Raw genomic sequence first — 19484 nt, forward strand, 5'->3', positions numbered from 1 at the left:
GTCGATATATTTTACCAGTCAATGATTCTAAATATAGAAACAGGTGGAAACCTATCAAAGTCGGTCAATATGGAATTAAATGTATGTGCGTACATGTATACATATTGCAACTCACAGGGTGAAGGTTAAATCTGTCATTGATGATATATGTGTGTCATTTATTTTGTCTCTAATTTCTATAGTTATAAATACCTGTATGTTTTATTTTTGTTTATTTATTTATCATCGAATACTTTTAAAAAACAACCAAGATGTCACTTAATATATTACACATATGTTCTTTAAATTGTCAGGGGTTGAGAAAACATGAAAAAAGAATTAGACTAAAAGAATGGATGAGACAACAGAAATGCAATAATATATGTTTAGAAGAAACTCATTTTCGGATAATTCTATAGACAAAGAATTCACCGGAGAATTATATCATAGTTTTGGAACTACACAAGCAAAGGGTGTTTCGATTTACATTAACAAAATAATTAAACATGAAATTATTGACAAGTATGTAGATCAAAAGGGAAGAATTGTTTTAATCAACATAGAAATTGATAAAAATTTATTTACTTTTGTTAACCTTTACGCCCCAAACACATGTAAAGATAGAAATATATTCTTTAAAAAAGCTTTAAGTGTCATTGAAAAATATAGCCTTGGTATACTTATTATAGGGGGAGATATGAATGAAACGCTTAATATAAAAGATAGAAAAAGTAATAGAAAAGATAAACAAAAAATAAAAAATAAGACAAATGCGTTGAAAAGTTTAATATAAAAACTAAAAGTTATAGACATCTGGAGAGTAATAAATCCAAATAAAACACAATATACCTGGAGAAGAAAAAATAATGAAGTAGCTAGTAGAATTGATTATTTTCTTGTTAGTCAAGACGTGAGACCTTGAGTACTCCACACTGATATAAGACCCGCTACAATTCAATATACAGACCGTCTAGCGATTTCACTTAAGATAAATCATTGTCAGGGGGAGAAAGGAAAGGGTTATTTCAAATTAAACAATAGTATTCTTAAAGACGAATCATACAAAATGAAAATAAACACTTTAATAGATAAATATGAAACATTAAGAGACCGAAAAGGTTTAGCAATCGTGTGGGATCTGTTTAAAATAGAGGTAAAGGAGATGACTATTGAACATTGTAAAATTAAAGCTAAAAATTAAAGAGATGAAATTAAAGAATTAGAACAAGAACTAAAACTTTTGAATGAAATTCAGGATAATGTCCTTGATGAAAAGAAAAAAAAATAACATAATAGATTCAATAAAGAAAACAGAAGAAATGTTACAAACTCTATATTCTGATAAAATAAATAGGGGCACAAATAAGAGCAAGAGTTAAATGGGTAGAAGAAGGCGAAAAAAGTACAAAATACTTATTGGGATTAGAGAAATCGAGACAGACAAGAAAAAATTTAACTGCTATTAGGGACAGTGAAGGGGAAATAACTGAGGATCAAGGTAAAATATTAGAAACGGGGAGGCATTATTATGTAAATTTATATACGTCAACTAAGCCAGACTTGGGAGAAATTGAGAATTATATTGAAAATACAAAAATAAACAGCAAACTAACTACACACGAAAGTAATGAAATTGAAGGAAAGCTGACAATAGAGGAATGTACAAATTCTGTTTTTAAAATGAAACTTAACAAAACACCGGGTATTGATGGTCTTCCAATTTAATTTTATAGATCTTTCTGGTCCAACTTACAATATTTTGCTGTAGATGTCTTTAACCATTGTTATGACAAAAAAGAATTGACAAATTCACAGAAACTAGGATTAATTACCCTTATTGATAAGAAAAATGACCCGTTAAATTTAGACAATTATAGACCAATTACTTTATTAAATGTAGATACCAAAATTAAAGCATATTCTCTTGCACAAAGACTTAAACCAGTATTTCATAAAATCATTCACAGTGATCAAAACGGGTATGTAAAAAACAGATATATTGGGTTAAATGTTAAATATCAGACAAATCCAAGATATTATAGACTATTTAGAAAAATTCAACGTAGACGGGGCAATTCTTTTTTTAGATTTTTCAAAGGCATTTGACTCGTTAGAATGGGAATTTATGTATTGTTCATTAAAGAAATTTGGCTTTCAGAAATCTTTATTGAAGTGGATAAATACTTTATATACAGATATAAAGGGTTGTATATTAAATAATGGGTGGATTTCAAGACCCTTCAGTATTGAGCGCGGGATCCGTCAAGGGTGTCCCGCGAGTTCTATAATTTTCGTTATTGCTGTTGAAATTTTAGCCTTAAGATAAAAAATTTAAAGGTTTTCAAATCAAACTAGATAATAAAACTCATACTCTAAAGTTGAGCCAGCTTGCAGATGACACCACTTAATTTTTAAATTCAAAACAAGAAGTTTCATTAACTTTGAACATTATCGAAATTTTCGGATCACTTTCAGGCCTAAAGCTTAATCGAAATAAAACAGAGGGGATATGGCTCGGAAATTTAAAATCCTGTAAAGATAAAGTTGAAAACATTAAGTGGACACCAGAACCGATAAAAGTATTAGGAATATATTTTGGACTTAATAAAAATGAGTGTAAAAAATAAAACTTGCACAGACAATACGAAAAATCGGAAAAAATAATTAAAGATTGGGATAATAGAAAAGTAACTATGTTAGGTAAAATAACTCTTGTTAAATCAATAATCCTACCAAATATACCTATGTTGCATCAGTAACAGAAATTGATAAAGAATATCTCGCAAATTTAAAAAAAAATAATATATAGTTTTATATGGAATAATAAACCAGAAAAAGTTAAAAGAGCTATAATAAGTAAAAATTATCTTGCCGGCGGGCTTAAAATGATAGACATAGATAAATATATAGAATCCATAAATATTAATTGGGTAAAAAGACTCATTGATAATGAAGACTCATCACCCAATTGGAAAGTCTTACCAAAATTTTACTTAGACAAGTTTGGACAAGAATTCCTTATATTTATAATGGACTTTAACAATATTTATCTAATCAATAAGCTAAAAGAAATTGTTCCAGAATTTTACTTAAAAATAATTATATCATGGATAAACTCAAAATCTGAAAAAGAATCAAATCGACTAGCATATAAGCATATCAGACAGCAACTAATATGGGGCAATAAGCATATCAAATTAAATGGTATATGTCTTATTTTCAAAAATTGGATAAACAGCAAAATTTTATTTGTAAATGACATAATTGATGATAAAGGAAAAATTAATCAAAATAAGATTTTAGATAAACTATCTTGCCATGTTAATTGGTTTTCGGAATATTCTAAATTGATGAAAGCAATTCCAAAACAGTGGTTACAAGAGCTCATAAAAGAAGAGTCAATCAAAACAAAAGTTGCTACCGACTCCGAATTTAAATTCAGATAGAGAAGGAAAAATGGTACCAATAAAAATATTTTCCTCGAAAGATATTTACATCTCGCTTTTAAATAGATATTATGAGAAAGCAATAGGATTTAAAAAATGGGACAGAATTCTAAATTTAGATAACAATACAAGGAAAAGAGAACAAATGCTGTACTTCATCTTTAACTATATCCCAGATAATAAAATGAGAATGTTAAGCTGGAAATTTCTACATTACATTTTACCAACCAAACAATTACTTTTCTCTTGGAAAATAACTAAAACTCCTCTATGTAATATATGTAATGTCATTGAAGATTATGATCATTACTTTCTGACATGCAAATATCTAAAATCATTTTGGGATCAAATAAAACTAATACTAGACAAACTTAAAAAAGGACATCATATAATATCACTGGCATCACTTTTGTATGGATATAAGATAAACGATACAAATTATTACAATATCAACGATTTTCTAACAATCATACTTCTTACTATATATAAAGTGTATTACATATCCGAGCAGAAAACAAAACAAATTAATGTGTTTGAAATTTTTAAAAGTGAATTTCTCCAACATTACGAAATATTGACAAATAAACAAGGCAAATATAAAAACTTCTACAAGGAAAAACAATATTCGAGAACTTGATCCATCAACAAACATGACCACTGTTTGTTAAAAATAGATTTGAGTTGTAGAACTGCAGTTTTTGATTTATATATCGCATAAGGTCAAGCAGTAAGAGCAAACCTTGCTGAGTAATAATATTCAACAGGTCATTTTCCATTTACCTTTCACTTTTCAGAAAGTTTAGATCACCCATTTTGAACTTATTGTACCTTTTGATTTCCATTTTTAGCAAATTTAGCAGTTTTTCGTTATAATTTTAAAAACTTTTATAATTGAGAGAAACTTTAAAAAGTAAAACTGACTAGCGAAATAAGCTCATCAAATAAGTTAACATGACCGAAATTGACAATAGATTCCTTATTGGAGTAGCTGACCTTAAACGGCGATTTTTACCATTTATATAATTTCTTTGGAAACTATAATAGCAGAAAGAGATAATTGTAAAAAGCAGAATGGTCAGCAAATTATGATCTACAAGTAAAATGCAGAGTCGTCAGTTGCCTCCTTATAGGAGTTATTACCCTTTAATATAAAAAGGATATAAAGGATACGAGGTATGATTGCCAATAAGAAAACTATCTAACGACTATTTTTACTCTTTTTTTGTTTCGGTTATAATCTTGAAAACTATGATTTATAAAGAGATACTTTGAACTTGCAGCAAAAATTATCAGCCAGACGCGACAAATAAAGTCCCTATAGTGTGGACAGTGTATAACTTGCAAATATTTTTTCCTACACTTTCCAAATGTATTTCTTTATATTTTATGCATGAAATATTAAGTAAGGGGATGAAATTACATGTTTAAAATAAATGGGTGCTGAATATTTATGTTAATTGGTGATTTGGTCCAGTTAAAAAGGTCAAAGACTGATTAGCTATACAAAATCTATAAAATAGTTAATTTTAAAGAAATGTTTATTTGCCCTAAATGACAATTTTAACCCATTTGGGGTGTTTTTCTTTCAAAATAAAAAGGATACACCGAAACCTGGTCCAGCAATATTTATCAGCAATATACAAGATTTTGACCCACACAGTTTTCATTCCACGCAAATATTCTGTTGTAATGAATCATTTTAAGTGCAATAATGCCCTTTGCAGCCGTTAGTCTGTTTATTTATATATTATGTGAATTCCATGACATCTCAAATAAACACTAAACAAGAAATAGACAGATAATTGAAACCTCGGGATGACATTTCAAGTAAAAAATTACTTTCTTGTATTCGAAGTTTTCGCAGTTTTGTTTTGTCCAAACAAATTGATACAGAAAATGAATATATCAATATTGTTTTTTTTAACTTAAGATGTTCGATAATAATCCTGTCAAGCATGAATTGAGCACAAAGTGTCAGAGAAGATAATGGAAAAAGAGAGGCGAAAGATACCAAAGGGACATTTAAACTCATAAGTCGAAAACAAACTGACAATGCCATGGCAAAAAAACAAAAACGATCAAAAGACAAACAGCAGTACACACAACTAAACATAGAAAACAAAAGACTGAGCAACACGAACCACACCAAAAACCGAGGTATATCTCGGGTGCTCCGGAAGAGTAAGCAGATCCTGCTTATGAATGTGAAAGTTTACGGACGGTAGGTGCAAAAGGATACTAACAGCTCACATAGCCCGTCAGATCAGGGTGAAAGCTAAAAATTGGATCAAAGTCCAGAACAAAAATTATTTTAAACCTTCATTCATTCCAATGAGATTTTGTTGAGGAAGTTACCGCTTACTGCAACAGGAAAACTTTAAGACATTTATAAACAAAGAAGGTTTAAAGTCTTTCGCCAAAAAAATATTATAAATTTCTTCTTAGCCTATGTATCCATCCATGCAATCTCTATCCCTATATGATTAATAAATTGAACGGTAATCTTCCACATGACTTTATAATGTCTGATGTATACGTACGTATAACAATGACTGTTACATGTGAGCACAAGATTCACTGCACAATCTTAAAAGTTCTGCTAAAAAATGATTGTGAATTTAAGTTTCAAGTTGTGCGAAATTTGTTGTATGTGCTCCGATTAACAATTTAATCTTAGAGAATGCCATGCTTTATCTATTAGTTGAAAATGCGGATTTGAACTAACTTTCAGTAGCTGCGGGCCCGGGTACTCTTAAGTCAATAATTTTAGTCTTTATGTGGTTTTGTACCGATATGTCGGGTAGACACTTTCCAACTGCATGAGGGGGAAAGGGGAGGGATTGGTGGGGCTGGGGGTGTTGAGCGCAACAAAAAACATGTTAAACTCTGTCACAAGTGTCCCAAACCAGTTTCTATCTGTCATATTTGTTTTTTAAATTAGGCCGAAGGTCTCACTTTTAAATCGTTTTAAATGGTTTTTGTTCATTGTTTAAGGTCATATGGTGACTTGCAATTGTTCACATCTTGTTCCATTCTTGTCAGTTGTTATCAGTCATGTATGAAAAGCAAGTCTAGGTCGAGTTTTTTTTTATCCAGTCGAAATGTATCGGAGAAAATGTATATATTAAGGAGGAAATTAGAGGCAACAGTAGTTAAATTATCTAACCTCGTATGATTAATGAAATAGACCAGTCAAACATTTATTGTCGTTAAAAATCTCGCTTAACCTTATGCACCTTTTACAACTGTTATAGTAAGCATATTATGTTGAAAATCAGCAATTAATATCTTAAATAAAACTATTCTAATTAAAAATATTTTTATCTGATATTGAACTGAAGACAGCACAGAATCAGGACATGTCTAGACGGAGAAAATGCACATGCTTGATAAATTGCAGCGGTTTTTCACAAAATATTTTTTTTCGTTCAGATTTTGGAATAGAAAGCGGACTTCAGGAGCATATTTTTTTTCAGTTCTAGATGTTCTAAAAACGAGCACTTTTGTGTTACGCTTACTGAAACAGTTTAGAGGGTCAATTTTTTAATTGTTTGCCTTTGAAACCATAAGAAACAAAATTAAAACATCTCAACCATTTCCTTCCATATTTTATTCGAGAAAACATCAAAATTCATCATTTTCGTCTTTGTTTACATATTTTTAATGATCACCAGCACCGATCAGGACTGAATCACCAGTACAGAACGTTCTCTCGCAGGACAACCTTACCCACCGTGACGTTGATGTATCAATTTCTTAATATTATAGTGAAAGAAATGTACAAGGCATATATTTTAAAAGGTTTTTTTTATTGAAAATAAAACATGTGCTTTTACAGCCGTAATACGGACATTTTAGAAAAACGTCCGTAAAACGGATGTTTTAGAACGTCAGAAATACGGAAGATCTGTTTTACGGACGTGGTACTATTTTCCCGTAAAACGTCCGTGATACGGATGTTTTATGCCTAGGTCACACATTCACGGATTTGACGCCGGATGAGCTACAGATACGATCCGGCATCATTCGTGGCAATCTGTATTAGTCCGTAAATTTCCGTATTGTAGCCGTAGTCATACGTAGAAGAACTTGTATATCCTTGATAATTTTTTAACATGCGCAAAATTTTACCACGGATCAAACAACCGTAGTACATCCGTACATAACCGTATAAGAATGTACTGATCCGTTTTAGTCCCTTTCAAAACCGTATTAATCCGTACTTATTCGTAGGCCCTAAGGATTTCTACGGTTAGTTCCGGAGAACTACGTACTAGAACGGTTACACCACGTATTTGTTAAGGATACAATACAATTTGTTACGAATTTGTCACGGAACGGCACGATTTCATTACGTAGCAATACGGATAGCTAGGGATCAGCCAGGGTTCTCAAAGTCTGCTTCGGTTTACTACGTTACAACACGACAAAATACGGAATATTACTGTCCACGACAAACTGACATAATGCTTCTGTATAAATACTCCATACTTATAGGGCCCAGCGTATTCTATGTTCGGGCTTGCCGTAGAGGTATACATAACATTATCCAACATGAATAATCATCAACTGATGCTTGCAATTAATTTGCTGGGATTGGATATTGATATGGCACAAAATGCCAGGGGAGTGATCGAGCTACTTGATGACAGACGTAGAGGTGACCGGAGGCAGAGGAGATGGTTCTAGGGACTGGCTTCTCCGAAGACCTATTCATGGCCAGTATGAGGCCCTCATGACTAAATTTTGTGCGGAAAATCCAGCTGCATTTAAGAACTTTGTAAGAATGGTCCCGAATATGTATCAAGAACTGCTACATGTTGTTGGTCCTAAGATTTCAAAGAACACCACCTGGTACAGGCAGACAGATAAATAATTTATATATAAAACAAAAAAATCTACGATTCACTACCATAAAGAATTGATTAATCACAAGCTTAACTAGAAATGATTAACGGCTTTAAGAAATGTGGCGATTAATTCGTACTATCCGTATCAGACCATTCTCATTCGTACTAATCCTTACTTATATCGTAGCAAACCGCTGTTTATCCGCAGTACATACGGCCCGATACGTGTCGTTGCGTACTAAACCGTGTCATTTCCGTATTTAACCGTGTCTTACCGTAAGAACCCATATCGCTCATGTCGCAAAATGAAACCTTGCCTACATTACCCGTGGCAGTTACGTCAAAACCCGTAGTCATACCGTTGTGCATCCGTATTGGATCCGTATTGGACTACAGAAACTGCATTTCCGGGATCATCCGTTAAATTTAATCCGTAGTGGAACCGGCGAGGTGATCCGTGAATGTGTTACCTAGGCATTACGGACGTTTCTTTTATAACATCCGTAACACGTCCGTAGCTATTTTACCTGTGTAATGATGGTTTTGAAGGTAAAGATCATGTTTGCAATGTGTATTTCAGGTTTAAATGATGACGCTTTAAGCAAGACACCAAGTGATATTGAACTTCTGCGTTTTTCAAACCACTGCGAATCAAATCAAACGCATGAATTAGTTACACATCTTGGAATGGTTAGAAAATGGAAAAATATCGAATACAATCATCCTACAGATATAGAGGTTGCCAAATTTTTGATATTATCAAAATGGAAAGAGATGAAAGTTAAATGCAATTTGTCAGAAGCTCTGATCAGCATGGGTACATCAACACATGTGTTGTGTCAAGTAAGTTTGTGCATAGTTTTAAAGATAATTATTTAACCATTGAATGAACAATTTGAGAGTTATAGAATCCTTTGAAGTCCAATATATTGAAATTGTTGAATATAAATTAGAAGACACCAAGGTTGCAATCAATATAAAGAAATACTGGCGTGGTCAAAAGGAGAAAGAAAAGATGTAAAGTCAAACAACAGTGCTTAACACATGTAACATTACACAGATTGTACCAGCAAACAACAGTGCCTAACACATGTAACATTACACAAATTGTACCAGCAAACAACAGTGCTTAACACATGTAACACAGATTGTACAAGCAAACAACAGGAACCCAGAAAAACACATAGGGTTAAAAACACATAGGGTTAAAAACACATAGGGTTATCTATGGTCCACTGAAATTGTTAGACGGTCCGATTCTCCTTTTGGTATTTGTTCTCTTACTTGCGAAGAGTAAAACTCTGATGATAAGTTATTGTTTATGTTATGAATAAGAAATAGACTGGAGGATAGAATGTTTGCTAACCCTAACAAATTCAACGTGTCAATATTCTTTTACAGAGATAATTCTTATCAGTCAATCAAATTTTGATGGTTTTAGTAAATCTTAATAAGATATGGCTTGACGTTACAAATTCGAAGTAATAGCCCTAGGCCTCTAAGAAAATCCTGATGTAAAAAAAGCCCTTAAATATTATATTAAATGGGAGATATATATAATCCCTGTGGAAGTGCTGCTGGAAGGTTGCTATATTGAAAAGCAAACCTATTTAATTGGTTGTCAGTCTGATTAATGCAGAGAAAGTTGTTATCTAGCATAAATAATTTCAACGTTTGCCTTACAAACAAGTTAACAAAGTGTTCATTTCATAATAACTCAGTCGAATGGTAAAACATATAGAATAGATATACTTTTACCGTTTGTTTCTGTTAATATATTATATTTTGTTGTCAATGAGGTTTTAACTTTTGTTTTCAGGTAAGAAGAGTCATAAAAGCAGAAACAGGTATGTAGTAATACAGTCACCAAAAAATTGTAATACAGTCACCTAATACGTACTAATACAGTCACCTAATACATTGCAATATAGTCACCTAATACATGGTTAATATTGTTTATCTTCTATTTAAGTGTAAGAATATTTTACAATGTAACAAGTGTGGACACAGATCAGTTTGGATAGTATGTTTGAATGTTTGACAGCGTTTTCTGACAAAGAGACTTCTCTGGTATTTTTTTCCGCAGGGTTCTACACTAAACTGTGTTGCACAATGACAGCCAACCTGAGCCAAATACTACACATTAGCAGTGTTTTTAATTTTAAATCTAGTTCTAATGTTCAAGACTGTCATGGAGGAGAAACTAATTGCATTGATTTCCAAATAATCATGATAAAATATGTTCCACATCTTTGATTTTGGATACATTTGTAGCTAGAAGAGGAACACATTAGGTTTCTTTCTGCATGATGTGATTTTTTGTATGGGGGATGGTATCTGAGAACATGCATATACATGCATGTACTATTTGCATGGTTCTATTTATGTTACTTTGTTGTTGATCTTCCCAGTATCATTATAGTAAAATATATTTCATTTAAATGTCGAAACTTTTTCTCAGACTTTTTCTCAGATTAGAGAATATTTAATGGTTTTAAGTAATGAAAATGCCTTACATGATGCTTGGGTCTAGATGAGCTAGAAAGTAAACTTCTGTGTTATTTTTTAGTAGTTCTTCGAAAATGTCTTCTCCAAATAAAAAATGTTTTGACCAGTATGCAAATGATATCAACAAAAGACCCTTGTGACATGCTTCAAAGACTCATAATTGCTGCAAAAGTCAACTGATGGAGATTTCTAGTGGATATGAACATCTACTTAAAATGTTCTAATTATCTAAAAAGTTCTAGTACCGGTATTCAAAATGAAAAAGGTACTGCCAAAATATTCTTGTTTCAAGATTATTTTGTTATACGGATACAAATGTTAGTGATACCCGTACAGTGGGCTAGTTTTGTTGTGGTATAGTGTTTCCTGCAGCTTTTCAAAAGGGCAGGGTAATTTTTTTTCTCAAAGGGCACACTTAGCGCGATTGAATACACTTTAGGGCACTTTTACATTGATATAAAGGTATTGTAATGGATAGGGATTTAATTGAATATACCGTGGCATGTTTCATATTTATTGGTAAGAAATAAAGACATGTGTATTAGGGTGTTAATTTAATTCCTTTTTTGTAATAAAATTATCATTTCTAGACACAGCATTTAGAATCTTGATCATGTTCATTGTGCAACTGCCTCATTTCAATCAATAACTCCAGTTATAAGTGATCCAGATAGTTGAAGGATGTGTGAAAGTGGACTTTGCATTACCAAGAGCATATGCAATGGCCAATGCTTTGCTTTTTTAGATGCACAAAAGAAGTGCCAAATACCTTTTGGATCTCGCATGTATATACCAATCAAAGCTACTGTGGCTCATAACTGTACAAATAGTTTTAGGATATTCAAAGATTTGTATAGCAAGACTTGCTATACAATTATTCTTCTGCTGTTCATCTCTGTTTCCACCTGTGTTTTTTATTTTATTTATTGAACCGTTGTTGATTTGTTTGTACAATTCAAATCTGTATATAGCAGCTATATTCCTAACTTTATTTTTATTAAGATACCAACAGTATGAAAGCCGTGGTAAATTTACACCCAATCCGATGTCTCGACCGACCTTATAGTATAAACAGGAAATATAATCAAACATCATGTTTACGTAAATTTTATCAGTGGTGATGTTATCGTAAAATTATAACTCAAACGATCGCCTGGTTCCCTTTTCAAATTGTCTACATGTAGAGGTACAAATCGATGTTGTCCCTATTAGATTTAAATTCTTAAATCGTATTTGTAATCTGTCACTTCCAAACTGTTCAATTACGTTCAATAGAATGTCGGCCATTAAAATTGAATTTTGATTTTCATTCCAAGGGAAATAACTCGAAATGGTCTTGCTAAAATATGAATTACAGAACCGATATTATATTACGGCGGGGCGTTCTAAAATACGACGGAAAAGGGGCATGGCGCCATACCATGCCAAAACATCCTGCAGCAAACAATAGTGGTATGAAAGTGAACAGTAATTAACATTTACTGCATTATTTCACACAAATTCAGAAATTAACGAACAAATGATAAATGTTGAACAATAAAGTATAATTTTAGAAATCAATTCGGCCAGATAGGCCTTATGAATTTTGTCCTTTTTTTTGGCGCCCTTATTTTACATACTGAATGACCATTTACACTCAGGACTGGGTCGTCAGTAGGAAGTACAAATGTTAAAAAAAATATATAAAAAACCACCTAGCATCATATTGTTAGTAGCACGAGTAGAATTGTTTGGTAAATTTGTGCTTTTTTTCTAATTTGGCTTCTGGATAAAAAAAATTTGGTTCAAATGTAAATAAAATGTTTTTATCTTCCCATTACTACTTACATAGATTGGATTCTTCTACAATTCCTTGTACATGAGAGTTGTCTGTCAAATCTTTATTTCACCAAGAATGAATTGCATAATAATGAACTGAACTCAAAGCAAAGCAATTTAATAATACACTTAGACAAAGAGCTCAATCCAGTGATATACTTTGTATAACAGGTCCTTCATGAACATCCATCCTCCATAACTACATCTCACAAACATGCCATACTACATAGGTGGATCAAAATTCCTGAAAAAGACTTGAATTTTTTATCATATTTTCAGTATATGAACTGGTTAAAACTTTCATAAAGTTGTGGTAAAATCATTCGGTACCTAGAAAGTAACAATCGCTGAGTGCCTTTCTGTTTGAAATAAGAACATACCTCCATTGTAAACTGGTGAACAAACATTCAAAACTATTAAAATGCTATAAGACTTATCATTTCGGGGCTTTTTATAGCTGACTATGCAGTGTCAGCTTTGCTCATTGTTAAAGGCCGTACGGTGACCTATATTCGTTAATTTATGTGTCTTTTAAAATTTGGCCTCTTGTGGAGAGTTGTCTCATTGGCAATCATACCACATCTTCTTTTTTATAATTATCAGTGTCTATTTACCATCACAACTGAATCAATAATAATTGTATACATATATAAGACTTATATTGACGTCCGGTCTCTAATCGACTAATAATTCTTTTCAATAATTCGCCCTATTTTCTAATTTTGTCTATTGTTTGAGATTGTTTATTGACCTCTAGATGTCTTTCAATTACATTCAGTTTTGCGTTGGGCTGATTGTTGTACAAAATGTACATGTAATATCAACATGGGATTTATTTACGTAAATAACAGCTATTCGCCAAAGTTCAAATAAAGTGGATGTAAGCAATTATAGACAACCATACAGCGTCCTAAAATAAGAAAACCCCATAGTGGCATACTGCATAATCGGCTGTAAAAGAACATTTATAGCCGAGTTGTCTCATTGGCAATCAGACCACATCTCCTTTTTTTATATATAAAATTGAGAATGGAAATGGGGAATGTGTCAAAGAGACAACAACCCGACCATAGAACAGACAACAGCAGAAGTTCATCAACAGGTCTTCAATGCAGCGAGAAATTCCTGTTTATAATGCGATACAGTGTTCTCCCCAGGCCAATATGACGGTGTGGTCCGCAGCGCCTTTTAAATACTTTCGTTGATCCTGCAGCGCCTTAATTGGCTGCTGTCCCTTGTAATTGATCCCGCAGCGTGTTAATTTTCACATGTTAATTATAAATATTGGTTAAAATTGTCAAGTTGTTGATCACCGCCGAGACTGAGAGGTCGGTAAAAGTTGCGCAATAAGTGATAATTAGCAAGTCTCTGCTTTACCTGTGCTAGCCTTATCAGACCATGTAATCAGGTTATAGGGTAACTGATCATCAATGCAAGAAGATAGATATTTTTAGTAGAAAAATATTCAAGCTTGATACAGGTCTGAATTTGGATTGTATTAAATATTTGACATATTATAGGTTTCTGAATAAATGAAGTCAAAGAACTTGAAATTGGTTGTATGAATTGAATTTATATTCAATTAAAGATTTCTTGCTGTTGTGCAATACACTGTGCTGTTGCGCAATACTTAGTAAATCTGTTGTCAGACTATACATAAACAAATAAAGTTCAATTAATTCCCAGTCATATTAGAAATTTATGAAAATGTAAAGGGAGCTTACATCAATAGATATAAACAATTCACCACAGTTTCATGAGAATTGCTGACAGCATTTTTGAGTTATTTTCCGAAAACTGGAAAATCTCCCCTTTTTTAATGAATAAAACCCCATAACTCAGAAATGTAAAATGTAAAATTTATAAAATTCTAAACGGAGCTTACATAAATAGATATAAACAATTCACCAAAGTTTCATACGAACTGCTGAAAGCATTTTTGATTTTTTGTCCGAAAAACTGGAAAATCCCCCCTTTTTTATGAATAAAACCCTGTAACTCGAAAACGTTAAATCTTAAATATATAAAAATCGAAAGGGAGCTCATGCCAATAGATATAAACAATTCATCACAATTTCTTGCAAGTTGATGAAAGCATTCTCGAGTTATTGTACGAAAACTGGAAAATCCCCCCTTTTTTAATGAATAAAACCCCACAACTCGGAAACGTAAAATCTAAAATTTATTTACAAAAATATACTTTGGGAGTAAAAGAGCAATAACGATTCCTTCCTGTAGATTTGGAAATGGATCTTGTCAATTACTTAATTAGATTTAAAGGAGATGAAATAAAAGTATTACACAAAAAAGCTGTCTAAACTTAAAAAACTATAGTATGTTTTAACAGACAAATAAGTAACACACAAATTGAAAACAAAATGAGAAGAATTGACTAATCACACAAGAGGAAGTTGATCATGGCGGATTTCTGTAGAAGGATGAAATGAATTGTGCTTGGAGATCATGCCCATTGAATGATTACAAAATCCAGAATACATAATTATCCAGAAACCTTAACAAAAAATTCAAAATAAATATATAATTTTCTTTCTATGAAATTATATAAAAATGCATTCTGAAAAATTTAGCCTTCTAAAAAAACCGGAAATGTTTTCAATGGTCTTTATGAATCGAAAATCATTCTGATTTACGAGATTTGATCATCGATAAACTAATCTCGCCTTAATCAAACATCTTAAAACAGATTAATATTGTAACATAAGAAAGTAGCGGATACGTGTAATCATAATTCTATAGGTTTATTGCAGTAAGAGGGAATAAACTCGTAATAAATAGAGGTCCAAATGTATTCATAATAATTTTTTTTTAATTTAGTTTTGTATATTGGTGTTTGTAAAGTTTATTTGTTCACGTTTTTATATCTCCTTTCTCATCAGGGTCGTATCAATGTGATGTGTTGAGTCATTTCTATGTACATTTGTACAATATACCAAAATGTCACAAGTAATAAGAAAGTTGTTATTCCCATCAAAATATGACGAAGTTTAGTTTACTGATTTCAGTAAACCTAGTTTGGTTATAATAGAAGACGTTTGAGTCTTTTAATTTGCCACAAACAGAAATACAGAATGTATCTTTTTTTATTTTGTATTGAATACAATACATCAAAAGGATAAACTGGATCGTTGAAAACCCACTCCCAGCAAATGTTCCTCTCACAGATACATATCTATAAAACAGATCACCAAACTTGAGCCCTTCCGAAAAAAAAACATAATGACAAAGACAATAACAATGCAAACCACAACCTCCATATAGCATGGTTTTGTATAGTTATGATAAGTACAACTTCTGGTTGCAAATTCGTAAAGGGTTCAACGGAACTCTGTGTCTCGCCTGCTATAACTGCTGTCACCATAACAGTATAATGTGAACCTGCACAGTCCTTTCAAAACGAATCCTTTTATGCTATATTTCTCTATCTCAAAACAAACTTCTGTCAAAGTTTTATAACGATCCATTACGATTTTACAAAGCTATCGATGTAATCCCTTTCTGTATATAAATGTTGACAGCAAAACATAAACTGTATCTGAATCATAACAGCAAAGCAAAAATGTATCTACATTATAACAGCTCAGCAAAAATTGTATCGAAATATTAACATCAAAACAATAACCGTATTTAAAGGTTTACTGCTCAAAATATCAGTAAAAATACGGAAAGTTTGAAAAAAAATTAACATCAAACATTATTTCTTAATTCTAAAAAAAGCTTCGGCCAAATTGTATAAAATTCTACTAAGTTTTACTAAAGCTAAAGCTATTGCTGTTTACCATTATAAAACCTCATCCCGTATCTATACGCTAACTGCAAAAATAAAACTAATTTTTTGATAAATAAAAATTAAAAAAAGGAGGAAAGCATTTTTTTCTTAAAAATTTAGCTCTGGATGTTTCTTGTGACCATAAAAAAGTTTCTTTTTAATTTTCATACAATTATGTTAACATGATTGTGGTTTGACAATATTGTTGAGGTTCAACAAAACTAATCACAGACTTAGGATAAATGGAGGATGGCTATGATTCCCTTCCGTGACAATATGTCGCATACTCGTCAAATATAAAAAAAAAATCAATTCTCACAGGTTTCATGGAGTTTTATTACAACAGTTATTATAATCGGCAGTTATTGTGCCAATAAGCATTTAATGTAAATCAGAATGGCAAAAGACAAAAAGGTCTTGATAGGTGTATATATATAGTATAGAGATAAAGGGGTAAAAAGTACAGAATAAAGGGCACAAAAATGCATAATAAAAGGCAAAAAAAAGTAGTTTTATCGAATCAGTGAATTTATTACGCCTATGGCCCTTGTAATATGTCCAGAGTTCAATATATCCCTTTAAAACAACAAAATTTAAGATGGAGAAAAAATAATGATAAACACTTATTGACTGGTTGTGAAGGTTAAAGCTAGTTTGTTGTTTCAACTATTGCTCGAGGCTATACCTTTTATGACATAACTTGTCTCGCCTGAGACGAAATTCGCGAAAAGCGAGACATAGGGATTGCTTTTCCGCGACGGCTGCGATGACAGCGTCAACAATTGTTAAGTTTTCTGTATACATGTAAGTTAGTTTGATACGAACTACGTGTGATAGATCATAGATATTTTGTATGAAGGTGCATTACTATCCGTACATATCAGTTTTACGACAATTTTGAGGCCCTGCCTGCTAGACATGGTCCAACGACTTATATTTAATTAGCCATGTTCAATGTTAAGTTTTCCGCTTAATTTAGTTTGATAGGAAGTACTTGTGATAGATCAATGATATTTTGTGAGACGTTGCCTTACTATCAGAACATATGAGTTTCTTTGCTATTGTATGGCCCTGCCCCTAGGTCATGGTCCAGTGACTTTCAATCAATAAACAATTTTTAATGTTAGGTTTTATGATTAAGCAAGTTTAATAGAAACAACTTACAGTAGACAATATATTCTATAAAGTTACATTGCTGTTTGTACATCTCAGTTTGTCAACCATTTCGAGGCCCTATCCACTAGTTGGTCCATCAACTTTGGATTAATTAGAGATGTTGCTGTCCATCATATTGTCTTTTTCTGAATTTTACGCCGACAGGCGAGACATATCTCTATGTCAACAGTTTATTTTATCAATAACAAATTTTATTTTAGCTGATATAGATCTCGTATACGACGATCCAATTTGCATGCAAGGAAAGAATACAGGAGATGGTTGGAAATTCATGGATGGAACGCCAAATGACATATTTCAACTGGGGCGATAACCAGCCAAAATCTCTAACAAATCAACTGCGCATGGTCAGAAGGAAGAATTACAGATGGTTCACTACTAGTGATACTAAGATGTGCAGTTACCTGTGTGATTATCCATGACTTGTGGTGGCATTTCAGATTTACATATGCAATTGGATCACTACTGTTTGTTCTAAGAGATTTAGTTACCTGTGTAAATATCCATGACTGTTAGTGCTAGTAGAGACAAAATTATAAACATATAATACAGACTAAATTTTTATTTCATAATTTTGTGTATTTATGTTCTTATATAATATTGCTATAACTATTCGTTACAAGTACAAAGTTAAAGCAATAGGCAGATTTTTGTATGAAACGAATCATTGCAAATATATTGAATGGTATATGTTTTGACTGTGGCTTGTATAGCCACCATCACCCAGATAGTAATGGGGGGCCTTTTTTTGGTTTAACAAACCAGAATTCGTTGGCCCAACATCGGATGATAATGTTGGCCAAACTTTCTAACTGCAAAGTGGGCCAGCGTTAACCCAACATTATGGAATAACGTTGAGCATGTTTTAAGATAACGTTGTCTCAACATTGGGCTAACATTAAATATTGTTTAGAATAACATTGGCCCTACACATTAGGTACTTTTTGTGAACGAGAGTATCGCTATTTGTCCACCTTTACTGGACATCACAGACATATCCAACTTTCGCGGTCATCACGTGACTGTTACACTTCAGTTGTGTATCATAAATTGCCGATTGATTATCAATGAAAATGAATGGGGTACAAAGATTAAACAGTCATAACTTTTTTGTTACATTGTGTATTTTACCTCCCAACCCCGCATTTGACAGTATTTTCATTTTTAAAATTAAAAATGTTTTAAGTTTCAGTTCAGATATATGATTTCTTGCTTCAAAATAAGTTTGAAAATTGAGGTGACATAACCACACATCCTCCGTTGACTTCTTCGTTAAAACTCGATACAATTGCAATGGGACCTTCTTATATAATCAATTTTCTTGACTTATATATTGTTACTAATATCCTCCCAACCCCTAAAAAGATCGACAACATATTCATTTAAATGAAATCGAAAACCATATCAGTTTAGGTATCAAACTTTTTGCGTGAAATTTTGATTAAAAAGTTCACATGTTGGCCACTCGTTAGCAATATTTTGAAAATGGCGGCCGCTGTTGGAAGTATGAAACATCGAAACGACATGTATTCATTTAGTTATTAATCAAAAAGTAATATTTGAAATATTTATTGAAGTGTGTCTTATTGTATTAAAGAAATTTCTTATTTCACCTTTTCTTTAATATATTTATTAGAAACAGTCTCTCGCACACACAATAAAGATGTATATGCATTAACCATGCAGTTTACATTGACAGCTTGGGCCGACTTGTAAAGATATATTTTGTAAGATTTTTACGATGAAAATCGAATAAATGTTGGATGCATGCATTTTCAGTAATTTTCTTACCTTAAAGCAGCATAGAATCAAACATTGTTTTTCTTTGTTAAAGTGGATACATGCTGTTTGTTTTGATAAAATTTCGAAGTTACGTAAAAATAAGGGCGACCAAATAATTTTTAAACGTCGACGATGTTC

At 32.1% G+C, this 19484-nt stretch overlaps 1 protein-coding gene across 2 annotated transcripts in view; it reads left to right on the forward strand.

The window, feature by feature from the left end:
• The window catches only part of LOC127731862 (uncharacterized), an 897808-nt gene that overhangs the window by 194510 nt on the left and 683814 nt on the right, over positions 1–19484 (forward strand). The window lies entirely within an intron of this gene.

This window comes from Mytilus californianus, unplaced genomic scaffold, assembly GCF_021869535.1.
Source record: "Mytilus californianus isolate M0D057914Y unplaced genomic scaffold, xbMytCali1.0.p SCAF_21, whole genome shotgun sequence".
Lineage (NCBI taxonomy): Eukaryota > Metazoa > Mollusca > Bivalvia > Mytilida > Mytilidae > Mytilus > Mytilus californianus.